Source organism: Melanerpes formicivorus, unplaced genomic scaffold (genome assembly GCF_026170545.1).
Source record: "Melanerpes formicivorus ecotype bairdi unplaced genomic scaffold, bMelFor1.0.p_v2 SCAF_18, whole genome shotgun sequence".
NCBI lineage: Eukaryota > Metazoa > Chordata > Aves > Piciformes > Picidae > Melanerpes > Melanerpes formicivorus.
In genome coordinates this window covers 11,310,102-11,330,329 of record NW_027142370.1, presented here as the reverse complement: position 1 = coordinate 11,330,329, position 20,228 = coordinate 11,310,102, and the positions used below count along the sequence as shown (strand labels likewise).

The 20,228-nt window shown below is 44.4% G+C and overlaps 1 protein-coding gene across 13 annotated transcripts in view; it reads right to left on the bottom strand.

The window, feature by feature from the left end:
- The window catches only part of ADD1 (adducin 1), a 53,268-nt gene extending 34,135 nt beyond the window's left edge, over positions 1-19,133 (bottom strand). For 2 of the 13 annotated variants that reach the window (XM_068149613.1, XM_068149622.1), the window contains exon 1: positions 19,007-19,130. The gene's annotated coding sequence lies outside the window, so the exon portion shown is untranslated. Of the gene's footprint in view, positions 1-19,006 lie in introns of all 13 variants that reach the window. The other 11 variants (XM_068149614.1, XM_068149615.1, XM_068149623.1 and 8 more) reach the window with 7 other exon arrangements.
- Between the last annotated feature and the right edge of the window lie 1,095 nt (positions 19,134-20,228).

Here is a 20,228-nt window from a genome sequence, read left to right as displayed (position 1 = left end):
AAGGTCATCTTGTCCAACCCCCCTGCAGTCAGCAGGGATGCCTCCAACTAGATCAGGCTGCTCAATACCACAACAAGTCTGATCTTGAGCATTTCCAGGGAGAGGGCCTTGACCACATCCCTGGGCAACCTGTTCCTTTATTTTATCACTCTCATCGTGAAGAGCTTCTTCCACACACTATGCTCACACGACCTGCAGCTTCCAAAGCACGTCTGGTATTCTATAGCACTTTGGGACTTTTGTTGTTGTTCTGTTCATTTTAAACAACAAATAGCAACTCGCTGAGTCAGTTGGTTGGTGGCAGCTGGAGGCAGTGTCAGACAGCACAAGTATTCAGAGACAGTACCAAAAACCCTTAATCCTTTCTCCTGGGCTCAGGTCAGACTGATCAGATGTGCAATCAGGACAAATTTTCCCCTCAGGTCAGGTAGGATCTCTCTTACTATTTTTTAATGATCTGCTGCTGCAGCATGAGTGCAAATCTCTTATCTGAATCTATTCAGACAGACCTTACCTGATAAAGTTCAGTGACACACACTACACAAGTTCCAGCTTGTCTCACTGCCTTCTTCAATGCATTCAGTAGTTTAGTTTGCTGAAACTGAACTGCCTGGGTTAACCTGCTTTAAAGTGAAGTTTAGTCTGGGGGAGAAAAAGGCTTACTAGAGAGGTGGTCTCTCTATGCCTTATTGACAAAACTAACTGGAGAGGAGTATTTTTTCCAGCCTGATTTATTGCTACACAGAATTTCTTCATTCACTGATGTCAGACAGACTCAGCTACACACCACTTGGAACTACAGAAGGCTGAGTCAAGTCACTGACTTGCATCTTCCAATTGTGCAAAGAGAATCTGAGACCAAGAAAATATAAAATTCAAATATTTTATTCAATTATTTTCCCACAATTAATATTCATGGATGGTGGCAGCAGTGCATTCATCTTTGCTATTAGGGTCAGGAGTCCATGCAAATAAGGAGGTTTAACCCAAATACTGCTTATTTTTAGGTTTCTGTGAACCCACATGCACTTCCCAAGCCTCACACCAATAAGCCCATGCCCTGAGATTTTTCATCACAGGTCAAATCAGATCACCAGCTTCCCAAGGGCAGGGCCCCAGCTTTAACCAGCAAGTACTCAGAAAGCCTGAGCCAAACTGATTGGTATGTCTGACTCAAAAATGAACACTGGCCCTAAACCCAAGTTAATTCCAACACTGTACTTGTGGCAAACACAAGTGGACACATCAGTTCTTCAAAGAGAGAAGCAAGAGATTTGCCTGTGTAACAAAGCAGGTAAGAAAACTTCCATCATTTTCACATACATGCATTTGAAACCAGGCTCTCCTAGGAAACAAGAGTCATAGAAGTCCCCAGTTCTTGGCAGTACTCCCTTCCACACAGCCCCCTGGAAGGAAAGCCATCTGCTTACATAGAGGTGACACTTACCCAAGAAGAATCTAATGCTGCTTCACACAAGAGCAGTGGTTGCACCAGTGGCTTTAAAACAGATATGAGAATTAGGTCAGGACCAATGATTGAGGACAAGGTTTTACCACTGTCCATCACAAACCTGGGGATGCTTGGGACACAGCAGGTCAAGAGGAAGAGCACAGAGGACAGGCTCTTCCCCACAGGCCAGGCTGTAGCACAGCTTCACATCAGTGAAGTTTATAAGCAACTTGCAGCAATAGGTTGAGGGGTGATGGCTTCCAACTGGAAGAAACTGGATTTAGATGAGACACGAGGAAGAATTTCTTCCCTGTGAGGGTGGGGAGGCACTGGAACAGGTTGCCCAGAGAAGCTGTGAAGGCTCCAAGCCTGGCAGTTTTCAAAGGCAGGATGAATGGTGCCTTGAGCAAGCTGCTCTAGTAGGAGGTGTGTCTGCCCACGGCAAGGGGTTGGAACTAGATGATCTTCCAACCCACACCATTCTAGGATTCTATCTACCAGAAGGAAGAATACTCCAGAGATCATTTGAATGCAAGACGCAGCGTGAGTTGCAAGTTGTCTAAATGAATGCCACATGCACAGTCCAGGTGCATAAAGAGGAGACAAGAGGAGAGAGAGCTTTCTTCGTCCCCCAAGATTTTCTTTTGACCTGAAGGGTCAGCCAAATAGACAAAACAAACAAGGCAATACAAACTATGCAATACAACCACAGGAGCATTGTTTCACCTCTCCTATAGAGCTTTATAGGAAATGTTTTTTGATGGCACTACCTATGCAGTGCCACCTTTCTTCTAAGTAAAGGAGAGTGAACTGTCTAAAATTAGACATGAACCTTTACCGAAATGTTTGTTCAGGTTTTCAGAAAGGTTATGCCACATGAATGTCTAGGGGCAAAAAACAAACAAGTAAGCAAGAGACCCCACCCACACACCCAGTGCTATCACAGACAAAAATAAACCACCTCACTGTTGGGACTAACAAAAGCTCCTACAAAGGACAGAAGAAATTCAAACTCAGTTTCCACAGGACTCTGGATACTTCCCTGATACTTTAAAAATGCAAGAAATGTCAGTAACTTCCAAGCATTCATGTCTGAAATATTAGTATCATGATGCATAAAGGACTGACTGAACTGCAGCAGCGCTCAGGCGAAGAGGCCCCATCTTGGCCTGGCTCCAGTTATTTTCCTGTAGGACTGAATAGCGAGGGATGAGATTTCTGCAACCCGCTGGCAATGAACAAAACAACGTCCTTTAACCCTTTGCACTCCTCTGCAGAAAGAACTCCTTCCACAACAGCTGGATGACATTCTGGGTCTTAATTCACCAGGGAGAGAAAAGCGGTTAGAGCCTTTTCTTCCCTCAGTTACACACAGCCAGTAAAACCACTGCCCTGGACTTGTTAAAGCTACAGTTTGACTTTATGCAAGTGTGAGAGCTGTTTTATGGGTTTGGTTGGAGGTTTTGTCAAGTTCATTCAGGTTAAACACTGAAAACATCCCACAGACTAGGATGGAGACTGTTGACAGTCATTCTGGAAGAGAAGACATCCTGGGATAAACGCTTAACTGATATCCAGCCTGGTCTTAAACACCTCCAGGGATGGGGCCTCAACCACCTCCCTGGACAACCCATTCCAGGGCTTCACCACTCTCATGGGGAAGAACTTCTTCCTCACATCCAGCCTGAATCTCCCCACCTCCAGCTTCATTCCATTCCCCCCAGTCCTATCACTACCTGAGATCCTGAGAAGTCCCTCCCCAGCCTTCTTGTAGGCCCCCTTCAGATACTGGAAGGCCACAATTAGGTCACCTTGGAGCCTTCTCTCTCCAGACTGAACAGCCCCAACTCCACACCTCACACCCTGAGCATATGAATCCCAGAGAAGAGTCCACAGCCCCCTTGAATTGCGTATGGACTCGTATGAGCAAAGACACCACTGCTCAGCCTCACCACCCAAAACTATTCCATTTACTATTACTGCTCATGAAGAAGCTGAAATGGGGATGTTTGAACAGGGGAGTAAGAAGATTCCCTTTGAGTTTTAACCACAAGACATCTAAATGCAGAGACCAAACTCACTCAAGGTAAATAAACAGGAGGGTTTTTAACCGAGGAAGTCTACTAACAACCTGGAATTCAGAAAATCAAGCACATGAGTTATCAGATTCTGCTTTACAGTTCATCCTGCTTCTGTCAACAGAGCTTGGGGATTTGTAAGAGAGTTACACAGAAAGGGCTGCAAAATTGAAATCCTCCAAGTTCCTCATTCATCAGAAATTATTAAACCTTAATAACAGCTCTCACGTAAGCTCTTCTACATCCTGAGTTGGAGACAAGGACAAACTAGAAGTGCCTAAGCGTATCAGTTTTGCTTTCCAGATGAAACCACAGAATTTGCATGTTCCTTATATATTCCAGTAAGAAGCAATGGCACTGATGTTAGACTGTATTAAATGTCTGCTTTTGTTATGCTCAGACATCCCAGCCAGTAACTCTTCTCATGTTGTTCTGAGCTCAAGCTGCAACATCCAGCCTCCCTGCCCATCAACAGTGACCCCTAGTTTGCAGAGAACCTGACTTACACACATATCCCATTTTCAATATATTTAAGAGTCACTGTCAGAGGCACACCAAAACTCCCTTCTTGTATACAATACCCCTTTTTGGTGATGGATTTATTTAGAATAAACCTTTATTTAGAATAAACCAAGCCAGGTTGGAAGAGACCTTCAAGATCATGGCATCCAAGCCATCAACCAATCCAACTCACCCAAACAGCTAACCCATGGCACCAAGCACCCCATCAAGTCTCCTCCTGAGCACCTCCAATGACGGCGATTCCACCACCTCCTTGGGCAGCCCATTCCATTAGCCCATTTATTAGGCAATGATATCATAAATCTTAAGCATCTCTGGCAGCATTTGTTGCCACTCAATTATGTAATAAGCCCTCGTAACAAAACTCAAGAACTGTGTGAATTTCTTTATGCTCTCCAGGAAATGTTAGAAGCAATTAGTGTGACTGCTCCAAAAGATTACAAACTCACAAAAAGAAGGATAAAAAGACTAAGTAACAGAGCTACAAGGTGAACTTCATGTTTCTGGATGAATTCCTGATCAATATCCCTCTGCCTTTGGAGATCCTGCAGAAAATGTCCCATAGTAAAGAATTCTGCCTTCTTATGAGACTGGCTGGTTGAGATTTTTGAGATGGAAGCAAGCTGAATATTCATGACTAGATACATGGATTCAGCCACTATTTTCCAGTAGAGAGCCCAAGCAACTCAGAAGGTACTACAGCGATTAGACAGTGTGCAGGCATTATGCTGGAAGCAGCGAGTCTGATGCGTCAGCATCACAAATGCTGGGGATGGGTGTTACAAGTTTGAGTTAGAATCAAACTATGTAAGTGAGGTGGAGGCTAATAGAAAGACTGGAGATTTCCAGTAGGCTTGAATCAGGCAGAGGAAGGCAGCAGAGATGCTGAGTTTTTCCTGAATCTCTCATTCACATTCAGCTGAGGCTCTTCTAGGTGGCACCCCCCAGGTCTTTAATAGCACTCGCCAGTTTCGGTGGGGGAGGAAGGGAGGGACAGAAATCCAGATCAATTATGAGACCGATTTAGGCTCTTGACAGAGCAGAAACAGACAGAATTTTAAAAGCCTGTACGCAGGAGGAAACAAATCTCTGCAGAATGCAAGCCTAAGGATTCCTGTTGACATAAACTTTCCATGAGATTTTCATACTGCACATAAAACCAGCTTTGAAATGTGACCCTCACATGTGTCATCATTCTGTTTCCAAGTTAGACAGCAAAGAAACAGGCTTATTCAAATCAAAACCCCAAGTCCTTTACATGGTGGTTATTCAGGCATTTGTAAATTCTTCATGTAGATGAAAGATCTGGAGAACATAAAGTGGTTTTCAACATCCATTATCCACCCTACACTGGCAATTCCAGTGTTTAAAATGCATGCCCTGTCTAAATGGTATTAACACTATCTTCACTAAAGTCTTAGAAGCAACAGCAGGACAAAGTTCATCCCACTGCAGTTACCAAACCCAAGAACATTCTCTTTTCCTTCTCAGAATGCTCTTGACAACTTAAATCTGTAATTTAAGACACAAACTATGGATGAAAGTCTCCCTGGGACTCCTTTTCCTGCATTAGACAGTTGTTTGTTCCGTATTAGGAAACGGTACGTCACGAAACGCTCATGGACTCCAGGTTAGGAGCAATTCACCTCTGTTTTTCATTTTCCCAGGAGTGTGAATGCTCTCCCCACCCCACAATTATGCAGTCCTGTTTCCTACTTCTGGGTTAACCTCAAGGGTCATGTACACCCACGCAGCAACAGATGAAATACTGCGAGTAAACCACCCTCCTGATCATGCCATCTCCCTGTCAGACAAGCGCTGCACAACTGAGCATGGCTGAATAAAGCAACACGACACAAAGCCAGGCCTGATCTTCCAGCTGGGGTTCTCTCTCATCATTTCCACTGGACAGTGGCAAAAAGATGCTGTTTACAGAGGGATTCAGAAACACAGCTCTGGCAGGTATCAAGAGGATGGGGTTGGACTCTTTTCAGTGGTGCCTGGTGAAAGGACAAGGGGCAACAGGTAAAAACTAGCCACAGGAGGCTTCACTTGCACCGTAGGAGAAACTTCTTTACTTTGAGGTGGTAGAGCACTGGCCCAGGTTGCCCAGAGAGGTTGTGGAGTCTCCTCTGGAGACTTTTAAAGCCTTCCTGGACACATTTTTGTGCAACCTGATCTAGGAGAACCTACTTTAGCAGAGGGGTTGGACTAGATGATCTCCAGAGGTCCTTTCCAACCCCCACCATTCTGTGACTCCACATTTACTGAATTCAAGTCCCAATATAAAACAGGAAAGGCTCCTGTTCTGCACACACCCCATGCTTCCAGATGAAGCTGGACACTATCCATCTGTAAAGACTATCCCTTTTAGGCATGGATTACATTAGTTGACAAACATTTGAAGATTAAGAGTAAAACCCCACAATGTTTCTGTACATCTGTCTTTACTGGTTGCCTAAACACAACTCCACTGCAATAGCATCTTTGTTGCTGATTTTTACTGGGATCCCTAGCCAAGCAACTTCTCTTCTATAAGTGAACAAAATATGCTTTATCCAAGTAACTTGTAAACGTGAATAAAACATTCTATACATAAAAACAATGTCCTCTACCTGTCAACACTATCACTACCAACAGCCAAAAAACTGCTAAAACCACAGTGTGCTTGCTTACATGCCAAGCAGGAACCTGAAGACCTCTCCTCAGTGTGTTCTAACAATCACATCCAACCAGCACTGGGCTTATAATCCCAGAAACACAAATTTAAAGTTAAAACAATGATCACTAAAGGATACAGAGATGTGTCAAATCAGTTGGGAGTCAAAGATCCTGACTAATCCCCACAGTACTGTCCAAATACTTTTGTTCCTGAACCCAGGTGTAAAATCTTTCTAGAACCCTGCTGCAACAAATCTATTGCTGAAATATGTATGTGCAGTCCTTTCAAGCTCACTGCCAGGCTACCTGCATTAGAAAGAGCAGAACAGTGCCATGCACACTGCACTCAATCCAGCACTCTAAGCCCAGCTCTCACAGCTATTTCCCAAACCACACGCAGTCAGACACATGCCAGCGGTTTCTGCCCCTGAGAAGTCCGACTGATCTCAAGAAAACCTCAGAAGTTGGTAAGCAGCTCTCCAAAGAGATGGGCAAAATGAAAACAGTCATCACCTGTATCAGAGCTGTGCTGTGGTTATTTGTTTTCACAACAGAATTGTTTTGTACGTAGGAACATCTACTCCAAGCCTCTGCCTCCCCATTTTGTAAATACAACGTGCTCTCTCAGGAGCATCAGGTGTGGATGCCACAATTCAAGAGAGCAAGATGTAGTTCTCAGTCTCCTGCATTAGTTCTGAAAGCATAAAATGTTGTTAAATTAAGAAAACAAATCTAATTTAGGCACACACAGATAGGACCTGGGCACTGCTTTGGCAATTATTTATACCTAAAAATCAACAGGAAATTTAACTAAGAGCTGAAGGGAAGTCAATAACACACATTAAGCAGAGTCAGGAAGGAACCTTTCAAACACCATTAGACTTCAATCCTGTCCTAACCAAACTACTTTCCATGCTTGAACTTCCTCCTAAAAAAATGAAGTGTTCTAGATGAACATTTAGAAAGAATAAGCAAGGCAGAGTTAGAGAAGAGCAAAAAAAAACCAACCCAGCAGATATTCTCTTTCTGCCTGCTTCTTTCTACAACAACATACCCAGTAAGGTAACTACTGCTGTAGATGAAACAATTGCACAAATGAGCGTTCACAAGCTCCCTCCTGGGCCTGAAATACCTCAGAAGGAATTAAAGCATGATTTAACATGTCGTAACAATTGAAGAAACTGGAGAAATATCCTAACCTCAGGCAACATTAATTCCCCAATTTGCAAGTTAGTGTCTTTCTGTCAGGGAGAAGGCAGTAGAAGCCTTTTCTTTGTCAAGTCTCCTTTAAAACCAGAAATCCATAATGCAGAGATATGGGAGCACCGCTCGGTGCAAACACAAATGTGATGCTTCCCCCCCAAAACCAAATCAAATTCCAAGCTGATTAGATGGGTGGAGTCAGAGCAATGGAGAGGAAGAGCAGGGCAATACACAGCAATGTGGCTGACAAGGTATTCACCACATCAGCCCTTCAGCTGGCATCAGGAGACATCTCAGAGAAATACAAAGACTGTGGCACACGTTGTGGGCAGCATCCCTCAATCACGCAGGACAGCGTGAGAAAAGGACAACGCAGGGCTCAGCACTCAGCAGTTGCATTATTCTGCATTGGTTTGGGGTTTCTTCATGTAAAACAATGTAAATCCACTAGTTAAAAGACAGAGTATTACATAAACCAGTCTTGAAACCTTCCTACCTGTCCAGCATGTATTATCCCTTGATGTAAGCATATCTATAGCTCAGAATGCAGCTGACCTATAGAAATTCGTCCAAGAAACAAACCACCTACGTACCTACCGGTCTCTGGAGAGCATCTGGTCAAGTTCCTACATCATCTTGGACTAACAAGACAGGAATCATAGGAACAAACAGCCATTCTGGGTCAAGGAGTTCACATCTCAAGGTACTGTGGAAAACTACATATCCCCTCCCCCTGCTTACATAAGCTAACCAGCTCCATCTTAAAGAGTCTTATTCCACTACTCCTAAGGGAAGGCTGTTGCAGACTTCTATGCCTCCGTTGCTTAGGAACCATCTTTTCCAGTTTCCAGACTAGGTTTATTCTTGGATAGTTTATAACCAGTTGTTCTCACACCTCAAGCTTCAGAAACTCTTTACCCACCTGTGTTGTTTCACCTGTATTGCTATGCCGAGCAACTTCTCCCATGCTTTGTTCTCCCAGATCAAACAGGACACTGAGTCCTCTTTCCAGAGCAAATCCTCCATTTGCTTACTGACTCTAGGAATCAGCTCTGCACCTCTTCAAGTCCAAATGCCCTTTTAACTTGATGGCAGGTGACAGGAATTAGATACGATATTCCAGAGAAGCTTTCATTAGTACCAGAAAACGTCAATACCACTTTCCTACTTGAAAGGAAAAATATTAATAGGGCAGCAAGAGCATGCTTGTTATCCTCACACCTTCCATGGCTGCCGACTTTGACAGGTTAGTCAGCCTGAAGTGGTCTTCTGTGTTTGTAGTGGTGACACTTGGCAGCTGATGAGCAAACGTGAGCTTGGTATAAGAAGCGGGAATGTTTTTAATGAAAATAAGCTTGAAACTCATCCTTGACAAATTCCACTGATAACACACTTTCAATACATCACCTTCTGGTCACCCAGTTCTATCCATCCTCAACACATCCTGCCACCAAATCAGTGCTCGCACAAACATCACTCTAGCTTGGACACAACACATTATGTGACTCCTAAACAAAGAGCTCAGCTCTAACCACGTATCCTCTTTAAGATGTCAAGTATGTCATACAAAGGGTCATCAGATTTCTCTGACCAAGCCTTCCTCTGTTACGAGCTGTATCCCTTCATCCCCCATTTTCCTCTTACATACAACAGCTTCTCTTTCTAAATTTAAACAAATCCCTGAATATTAAGGTCACACTAATGATGCAGTAACTATCCCAAGCCACATTTTCCTCTAAACATAGCTACTATTGCTGCTCATCCGCTGCCCAACACCCTTATGCCTTGACATTTAGTAACACCTCTTGCAACCGGGCCTCCAGTTACAAAGACTACCTACTTCAAAATCCCCAAGTAACACAGTCCCATTCACCTGCACCCTGTCAGACCTAACTTTATGGAAATCATTTGCACAACCTCAGTTCAGTGAGTTCAAAACTGTCTTCACTGAAAACTGAGGCAAACTTTTCATGCAGTCTTTCACCTGTATCTAAATTGGTTTTAGTCTTGTTTCATTGTGCACACGCTCCCTGACAAGACAGGTCTTGTTGGGGGTTTCTGCTTACTCCTGATGCTCCTCTCCAGTTCACTTGACAAATCTCACATCTCCACTTCTTTTTTATATGGAAAAAAAAAATCACTTTGCTAAGAGCACAAGTACAGTTGCCAGAATGATCTGCATTTATTGCTGTATCAGAAGTTCAGCTACGCCAGGAGTGAACGCACCTCATTAAATACACCCTGAGCATTGCTGTTAAACTGGAACTGCAACAACATTTGGATGCTGAACTAAGTCACAGCCTTTGCAGTTGCAATGTTCACTTCTATAGTTACAATTACTAACAGTTTTTCATGACAGAGATATGGTTGGATCTTTGCTTGGGTTAGTTGGACCTTTGTTTGCTTGTTTTCCCCCCTAAATGATGCATGCCTAAAACACGAGTAAAAATCTGTAATGAGTAAATATGCCACAAAGTCTCTCCAGAGATAGAAGAGCAAGTAAGTTAAAGGGTGCTTAACTTCAGCTTCAGTTCAGATGTTACATCTGAATGCAAAATGAAGACAAAAAACCTGTATCACCACTATTTCAGTCCAAGAACACACTGCACAGCTATCACAAAACTTAGTTGAAGGGAAAAGTGTCTGCAGAAACAAGGTTCAAATTTAGGATTACTATAGCAACAGGGAGGAGGGAGGAGAAAATTACTAAATTACTCTCTCAGATCATCCAATACTTGAAAGAATAAATTTAGACTTAATTTTCAGTCAAATGAACTGAATTTATCCTACCCATTAATGATTAGCATACCGAATGAAGGATTAAATTAAACAAGCAAGAATTGTAGTGCAAGTTGTAAAGCAGCAAACAAAAATCCAGACTGAATGACCTTTTCCCCCTACCATGAAGTATTTGGTCTTCAAACCAGTAACTAATAACAGAGTATTATTTAGAAAGGTGTCTAGTCCTGATTAAAGGTCTGCAAAGAGAAAGAGGCATTTGAGATCTGCCTTATTCTTAACTGAGTGACTCCAGCAACTATGCTACTGGACATGTGCAGAAACATGCACCCATTGGACTTGGGGGTGCAATGACTCCCTGAAGGTGCAGTTCAGTTCCTACAGAACCAGCATATTTCAGCAACATCTGTGACCACAGTAACAACAATGCCCTGAAAAGCAGAAAACGTAGAACAAAGTTTAAACTCCCTAAAAAGGTTAGAATACGAAAAACAAACCCAGGATATCTTAAGTAACTCATTATATCTCTTTTCATTATGCAATATTTAACATTCTTTGTATTTTGGGGTTGTTTCACTTAACGTTTAAGAATAATTTGTGTAACAGACTATTCCAGCATCTGTTAAAGACTGAAAAAGAGCAAGAAAAACAGCTTCAGTCTTCTGGAGAGAGCAGCCATTGCAACACTTTACCTTAATCACATTAGACAGGATCCCAAAGCCAGGAAACATGTGGCTGAAGTCACAAATGCAGCTACAATGGTTTACTTTTGACATTGAGAGCTTTGCTAGAGGCATGGAGGGGTGTCTCCCCACTTTAGTGGTAAGCATTGACCCATAAAGTCTCTAAGCCTCAGGCAACTTTTCCACCAGCCAGAACATTCAATTAATAAGGCTGCCCTCATAATTTGCAAGACTGCCTAAGTCCAGCTTTTCTGGATGACATTCAGGTTTTAACCATACTTCCCAGCCTTCTGTTCACCACTTCTGGCTTTCCCTGACCAACTGCCAAAATGCTCTTTATTTTCTGGTGGCTGGGCAGGCCAGAGGACAGTTTCAGAGACTACCACCTTCTTCAATTTGTGCAGCAAACTGTGCACTCTGCTTTCCGCTCTTGGCTCCCCCCCAAGCTGCTGTACTGGGAGAAAACTGGAAGACACTAGAAGGATATCATTCCACAACTGCGAAGCAAAGCAGAGTCATCTAAACTGGGGGTTCCTTCTCCTTAAATCAACATCAGCATTAACAGGCTGGAACTAAGGCAAAGTGTCCTGGATCAACAGTAAAGACTACAGCAGATGCACAAGTGGATATACCACCTGTCAAAGTCTTTCCCCTATGCTGCAACCACAAACATCCTCCTCTTATAGGAGAGAGGAAACAGCACAAGATAATCCTCTTAACTCAGCAGCATCAAGATTAGCACAGGTTCTAAAGGAGATGGAAAGTGTGAAAACCACCCAGGCAGGCTCTTAGTTACAGGTAGCAGCAGACAACCACAGGAGAGTCTTACCAGTCCAAGGTGTGGAAATCCACCACCTTGACACATAAAAGACACAACAGCTTTCCCTGATGTCAAGCATCATCTCCCCCTCCATCCAAATGATCTACAAAGTTTTACCTAAATCCCCAGATAAGATTCATTGCAGATGTACAACTGAGCTCTAAGCAAACCTCTATTATTCATTTAGATTCCAAAATAATTGAGTACTGTACCACAAACGTTCTACATAACCAAAGAGATTTTTTACTGCATACTTGGCCACAAACACTCCATGAACAATTCACACACACCTCTTTCCTGACATCTTCATCCTGAATTTAGCCATAAAAGACACAAAACTGTTCTAAAATGCTTCCAAGTTAGCAGTTCTAAGGAAAATTACTCAAATCTATTTGAAAATTCACCATCTAATAAATTCAAGTGCAATAGGGAAGGAGAAGAAAGCCTAAAGACCCACACACTTTGCTATATATACACTACAGGCTTAAAATTATATCCACAGTTAGGAAAGAAGATTTACTTTGGATTCAAAATAGAATCTTGGGGTTTTCAATGACTTTGTTGTTCAAATCATATGGAAACGTGAAGTGACATTGAAAAAGAAAGTAAGTTGGGTAGAATTTTGCCTGAAAACCATTCAAAGCTTTTCAGTAACTGAAATCACATAGAGAAAGGCAACAGAACTAATGAAATATGATTTCCTACCAACTCAAGTCTCTTACACCCCCTTATTTAGCCTTTTTTTATCCCAAGTCCTCATGATCCTCCCTTAAATACCACATGAGCCCTATCCTTGCTCCTCCCTTCACCCAAGCACTGCTCCACCCAGGTTGGCCATGCAAGAGGTAAAATATACTTCAGTGGCTAGAGCTACCCAGAGTGACTAGCAGGTTGTGGTGGGTTGAAATTTCCCCCCCCAATTTTAACTTTTCCAGACCAGCCCAACAGTGATTTGATTACATTCTACTACTTTTCTGTTCAAGACCTCTAAAAACTTTTAAAGGCATAGCCTAAAACTACCACAATGGCAAGCGTGTGACACCTGCACAGCCAGATGCTGCTGCTTCCCTGAACAAACCAGGAGTCACGCCCCCTCAGTGTGGACAAGTTTGGCTACCAGATTGTCCCATTACTGGCAGAAGCTTTGTACACTTGAAGTCACCATTTTCCTGTTAAATTCACTTCACAGGTTCAGAGTTGAAAAGGAAAGTCCCTCTAACTCTGTGATACTTCGATATTTTTGGTGAAAACCTCTCAAAAACCTGCATCTCTCAGTGACTGCCACCACAGCAGCAACACATTTTGCTGGATTTTAGGTGCATTGGATGTTTCACATGCATACTTTACAGACTTCCAGCAACAACAGCTACATACATTGCTTCATCTATTAAACAAAGACTAAACTCAAAGTTTGCCTTGTCCATCACCATCTGCATTAGGAATAGTGTGGCCAGCAGGAGCAGGCAAGTCATTGTGCCCCTGTACTCTGCTTTGGTTAGGCTGCACCTTGAGTACTGTGCCCAGTTCTGGGCCCCTCAGTTTAAGAAGGACATTGAGACACTTGAATGTGTCCAGAGAAGGGCAACAAGGCTGGGGAGAGGCCTTGAACACAAGCCCTGTGAGGAGAGGCTGAGGGAGCTGGGGTTGTTTAGCCTGGAGAAGAGGAGGCTCGGGGTGACCTCATTGCCCTCTACAACTAGCTGGGAAGGGGTTGGTCTCTTCTCCCAGGGGAGGTTTAGACTCGAAGTGAGGAGAAAGTTCTGGGAAGGGGTTGGTCTCTTCTCCCAGGGGAGGTTTAGACTCGAAGTGAGGAGAAAGTTCTTCACCGAGTGAGTCGTTTGTCATTGGAATGTGCTACCCAGGGAGGTGGTGGAGTCACCGTCCCTGGAGGTGTTCAAGAGGGGACTGGACGTGGCACTTGGTGCCATGGTCTTGTCATGGGGTCTGTGGTGCCAGGTTGGACTCGATGATCCTCGAGGTCTCTCGCAACCTTTGTTATACTGTGATACCTCCACAGTCACAAGACAGGAACAGCCACTTTATGCTGTGCAGCATATATATTAAAAAAACCCACATGTAACAAACCCCAAACCAACCAACACCACCAAAAAACCCTTAATCAAACCCCAAACTAAACCACAGAAAAGAATCATCGTGGGTCAAGGTTTTTCCAGACACTGGCTGGTTTAATCTGGCATTAGCTGCAATCAAGCTGCAATAGTGTATTCAGACCTTGCTAGATGGCTAGGAAGCATAAAAAGCACCCCAATGAGAACAAGCTTCTATATGGCTGCAAGTCAAATTACAGTTTCTGGTCCAAAGTTGCTTTTCATGGTTACTGATTCCAACCAGAACTCTAGAAAGATCTTGGATGTCATAATCTGTATCCCCCCCTATCTTCAGTGCATGAGTGGGCCACAACCTAACCTTTATTTCCTCATTTGATGCAAAAGTATCAAAGATATCATAAATTGTTACTGATTAACTGCCTTTACCACTGTTTCCATGGCCCCTTTTCAGCAGCTCAATAAGGTATATGGAAGAAAACCCAAATCTCAGAGCTCTGAAATATTTTACTCCCTATCTTTTCAGATTTCATGAGTCAAGATCTGAAAACAATATGCAACATATGGTGGGGGGAAAAAAATAAACCAATCATTTTAAAAGACAAAACCCAACACATTAGTCAAGTAGAAGTGCAAAGGAGTATTCAATGAGTCTGGAAAGCACAGAAACTCAAGCCCTCAGCTTTCTGCTTTCAAGTATGTTGATTTTGAATCAATTTGGAGTGAAAATAACTCAAATAAGCGATAGCAAAACACTCTTCTGATGTGTCCAGCTTGCTAATTAACTCATCTGAAGCTGAGTAAATAACTGCATCCAAGAGAGCAGGCAGAGACCATTTCTCAAAATGCAATCTAGTAAACAAGGTCAAAGGAGGAAGTAGGTGCTGAAGAAGTTGCTACTCCTGTTTGACTACACCTCCAAAGACGCTTTCAGTTTCTCCTTAACGGTCAGAGTCAATCCAGCAAAGCCACCAAGCACACATTGGTGGTACACAAATCCCTCTCTACACCGATTCTTACATTGCCCTGAAGGGAAGAACAGTTAAGACCAAATTTTTCCAAAGCAGCAGCAACACAAAGTTTATTCAAGACCAAGACTGTTGGTTAGAAAGTTAAGCTGGAGCCCTCACCACAAATGGCATCACCTGATTTGAAAAGCAGTTACACCTGATTTGAAAGTAGTTCTAGAAAGGGTGTTTCATGGAGTCTCTGCCCTTACAACTTCTGCAACTATTAACCACTAACATTTCTGAACTGACAAGACCACAGTAAACAACATCCTCTGACTGGTGAGGCAAGAAGCAAACATGCTTCAATTTAATTGAAGATTATCCCCAATAAACAGATGCTTATAAGATGGTCACAGATACTACCATAAAGTTGAATGCTTTATTACCGACTGCAGAACCCTGCCTTTGCACACTCAGTGATAGGAAAAGTACCCACAGGAAAGGGTAATTTTAAAGTAAAAATGATCATATATCAAAAAGATCTGCACAGCCAGTACTATTTAAACATTACTGCCTCTAATGAAAAGAAGCTTTCCTCAGGAAATAAACTGGGTTACAGGAGTCACACTTCCCACCTTTCTTTACCAGCAGGTTTCTACAGCTACTGTCCTCAGCCCTACCAAAAAGGAGTATTTTTTATGAGAAACATTCTAAAAGTGGCAAGATTTTTTCCCCTGATAAGGCTAGATAAATCATATGAATGGAAACTGCAAAAGAAGCAATCTGGGAAGTTTTACTATTACTTTAAAATACCTGCTTTTGAATCTGTGAATACAGAAGATGCATAACTTAACAGAAGAGTTCCAGACAGGTTCTACAGCATATGTCTGCATGACCTGCCAACAGAATCAGCAGATCAAACTTACACTCAGATCTGCTCACAATCACTTTTTACATATAAAGCACCTATCAATGTGTTGAAGAGACATTTAGTTACAGCAGGAATTACTAGCACAGTGTGCTAGTAGTGCTATTTCAAGGATTACTTTCTGCCATGCAGCACGGCCCAAAAGTAAATTCCAACTTAAGCCCCCTCAAAATCAGAAATTGGGCATTATATATTTTTCTTCTGGTCCTCATGCTTCAGTTTTCCTCACTGCACAACAAAAGCAACACTCCTCTGATGAGCTCTCTCTCAGAAAAACAGTGGGCAAGTTCTGTTACTATGATTTTTTTCCCCTCAAAGCAGGACTGGCTCATTTGCATAGTAACAGTTTGGGATTTGCAAATTACTCACTATTCACCACTGCTGAGGTCTTCAATAATTAAGGAAACTATTTCTACAACTCAGAAAAGTAGCAGCTACAAGATTAACTGTCTAGCCTCTCAGAAAGCACTTGTCAGACAGAAGTTGTATGCTTACCAGCAATCAACATGCTAAGCATCATGCTTCCAAGCCTGAAACTCCAACTGTAATATTTCATAATATTTATTAAGAAAATTCTGCTTTTTCCCTCCTATGTATCACAGGCCACTGGGGGAGGGGATTTGGTAAAGGCATCTCATGCCAAGAAGCTACCCCTTACAAGCCAACACCTGAATGAGGCACAAGCAGCTTTATCCTCACCCCTGTAAAAGTCTCCCAGTGCTCAAATGGGTTTGTGTCCACAAGCTATCAAGTGATCCAATTCTGTACATGCAAAATGACACACTGATGGTAGATCCCAAAGAATGAGGAGAGTTGAGTCACTTTATGATTTTCTGTTGGAGACATCCACGCCAATCTGTCACAGAAAAACACTGATGCAGTAAATGACCTTCTTCACAGCATTACTGACCCATATCCTAATCAACTTACTGGCACAACATGCTAGCAAAAGCGCTGGTTTCCGATGAAGCACAAACATCCAGATTTCTCACAGCATTTTATAACAGTCAACCTTAAAAAGGAAAGGTTTCAGGCAACACAACAGCTCTTGGCTAAAGAACACTATTCCCAGTGTGGAATCTCAGATAGAAACCAGAACTCAAGTAAAACCAGCAGATGCTTAAAGACTCGAACGCACTAATGCGTGTATTATTATCTTGCTGCAGTGGAGGTGTGAAAACTTGCAATTGTCTCTTCCTCAAAACTCTCCCAGGAAAATCTGCAACATGAAATTCTGTCACTGAGGCAAACTGCATAGAACATTATGTTCACATAAGGCTATTTTTACATGACCATATCCGATCTGCTTATTGAATATAAAGAAACAGCAAAGCCACCTGCTCCAGAAGCCCCGTGCATGGTTGCTTTTTTCCCCTCACTTATTATACAACAGACAGACAGAATTGATACATCAATCAGTTTAGTAAAAAAAAAAAAAATCAAAGCCTATTTTAGGAATAGTTTTATGTTTGTTTTAAAAATAAACCCTTTTGCTCTCCAAAAAAAAAGGAATGCCTTTGCAGCAGCTACGACCCGCCGAGTACTCTGTCAGCACATGCAGTCGCATTACAAGAACCGAGAGCCATAAACAGCTTGTGTGCATGGAGGTACCTGTAGCTTTCAGCAGAGCACACAGAAATTATCCACCAGTACCTGCAGTTTGGCAATTCAGAACCTGAAGGTAGACAGGTTTGGTAAACCTCTGTATAAAGCCATAGGTCCCCAGGCAAGAAAAGAGAATACTTTCAGTGTATGATAATACCCTGGTCTACAGCAACTTTCCAAAAAGAGAATAAAGCAACCAGCACTGAGCTTATGCCAGCATCTCATAAAAGATTTAAACCCAGTGCTGTTCCCAGCCCCCTATCTCCATACAGCCATGGATATTTTTCCAGCTTGACTGGATTTTCCCCCTCCCTAATTACTAGCTTTAACTAATGTAACAGAGAGTAAGAATCAACCTTAAAAGCAGGAGCGCAGCAATTACCTGCAGAAAGACCTGTGACATTTTTTATCTAAAGCAGACACTGGAAACACTAAAATACAGATACCCCCTTCCAGCAGAGGAAACAAAACAACTGCCCATCTGCTGCTGCTGCTGCACCCCGCCAATCACCAGCACCGCACAAACGCATCACATCTCCTCCTTCATTCCTACGGCCTCTGCGGACCGCGATTTGGACACTCCGATGCCCGCATTTCGCCAGGCATCGCCAGCAGGCCACTTCGCAAGCTAGAAGGGGTAGGTGAAGCAGAAGGGGGATGGAGGAAGAGGCAGCAAACACAGCGCTGGGAGGCAACGGAGATTCAAACGCTGAGCGGCCGCTTCCTGCGGCGGCACTGGAGCAGGGGCATCCCACCCTGCTCCCCGCCGTGGGAACGGCAGGAGAGGACTGACACTCCCGAGACAGGGCCGACAGGAACCCGCCACTCCAACCCTAACCCCCCACTACCCCAGCCCGCTCAGCATCAGGAGACCTCCTCATTCTGCCCCTCCGCACTTCAGACACCCCAAACCCTCCCTCCCCGCCCCATCCCCTCACCGCAGGCACCCTGCGGGCAGCTGGCAGCTGGTTTTTTCCACACATACACACACCCCCCACGCGCCCCGCTGCTTGTTTTCGAGGCAGCGCCAAGCACCCCCCGCTCCTCTCCTCTCCGCCGCCCCGAGCTAAACAAGCTCCTTCCAGGCTCTGCGCTCCAGCCGCGTCTCGCCACCTCCCCCCTCCCCGCAGCGTCTGCGCCCCTCCGCAGCGCCCGCCTCCCCCTCACAGCCTGCCCGCCGCCAACGGCTGCGCCCCCGCCTGCCACCTCCTCCTCCCCTCACCGAGGACCGTTAACGGCTGCGCCCCTCTGCAACCCCCACCCTCGCACCGCTACCGGCAGCTCTCCCCAGTGGCGCTTACCCGAGGACAGATGAGAAGGAAAGGCAAGAGGGAATGGGAAAGGGGCCGCTGCAGACAGTCCCCCTGACGAGGCTGTCTCCGCCGCCGCTGGCCCCAGCTCCGCCTCCCGCCGCTCGGCTCCGCTCCCTCCTCCCCCACCGCACCGAGCGGGCCCAGCCCCCGCCCGACAGGGTGCGGCTTCCCCAGGCCGCAGACCAGTAACGGCGCCGCCAATTGGAGGGCGCACACTCAGCGAGTAAGCGGCTCCCCTATTGGTGAGGAGGCTGGCAGGAGGCGCCTGGTGCAGACGGCGGGGTCCGGGGTCGCTTCACGGGCTGCGAGGCTCGGGACGCTTCCCGAACCGCCGAGCAGAGGCTAAGAAGACGTCCCCCACCCCGGGTGTAGGGAGGGGGTTTCTTGTGGAACCGGATCCCTTGGGAAAGGAGCAGTGCGTCGTCTAGGAAGCTTATCTCACCGAAAGCTGAGCGATAGGGGCGGCAATCGAGTAATTGCCAAGGAAGCGTTAGGGTGAAGGGCTCTTTAACTCAGCTGTGACTATTTCTAATCGCTGGAAGCCCACTGCAAGTCAGGGGTGATCTAGGAGCGCAGATAGGCAGGAGAGTAGTCAAGCCTGAGAGCTGCGTTGGTGTGGGTTAGAGACGTCGGTTTAAACTAAATGTGTTTTAAACACGTTGCAGACGTTACATTCCCGTGCAAGGGGAAGTTAGGTGCATGATTCCAGAAGTGTGCAGATGTAGGTGAATATACACAAGCAGAGCTTGTATACAGGAGGTTGGATTAGACGTTTTTAGGTCATCCCTTTAGAGCTTTGAAAGCTTTTGAAGAGCTGCGTGGCTGGTAACACCCTCCCCCCCCTCCCCGAGTTTGTTAGTCGCTGCAATAAAGCACAAACTGCAATAAAGCACAAACGGCAAAGCTGACTCCTGTTACCAGTCTTCTTTTTCTGTACAGAAACCCTGCAGAAACCCGTGTCTGTGTGGCCATACAAGATTGCAGACAGCTGAATTTGTTCAAAGTCGACTCAGGTGGGCCCAGCCAGCTGCCTCCACCTCGTCTTCCCCTTGGCTTGCAGCTGTCTCTCATCAAACCTCTCCCTAATTTTGGCACCTGGCTTACCTTTCCCCACCCTGGCATTCAACATACAAAGCTCTCAACTGATGAATGGGAGAAATGTATCCATGTTAAAGCTGACTCAGCACAGAAACAACTGCTGTTTGAAAAC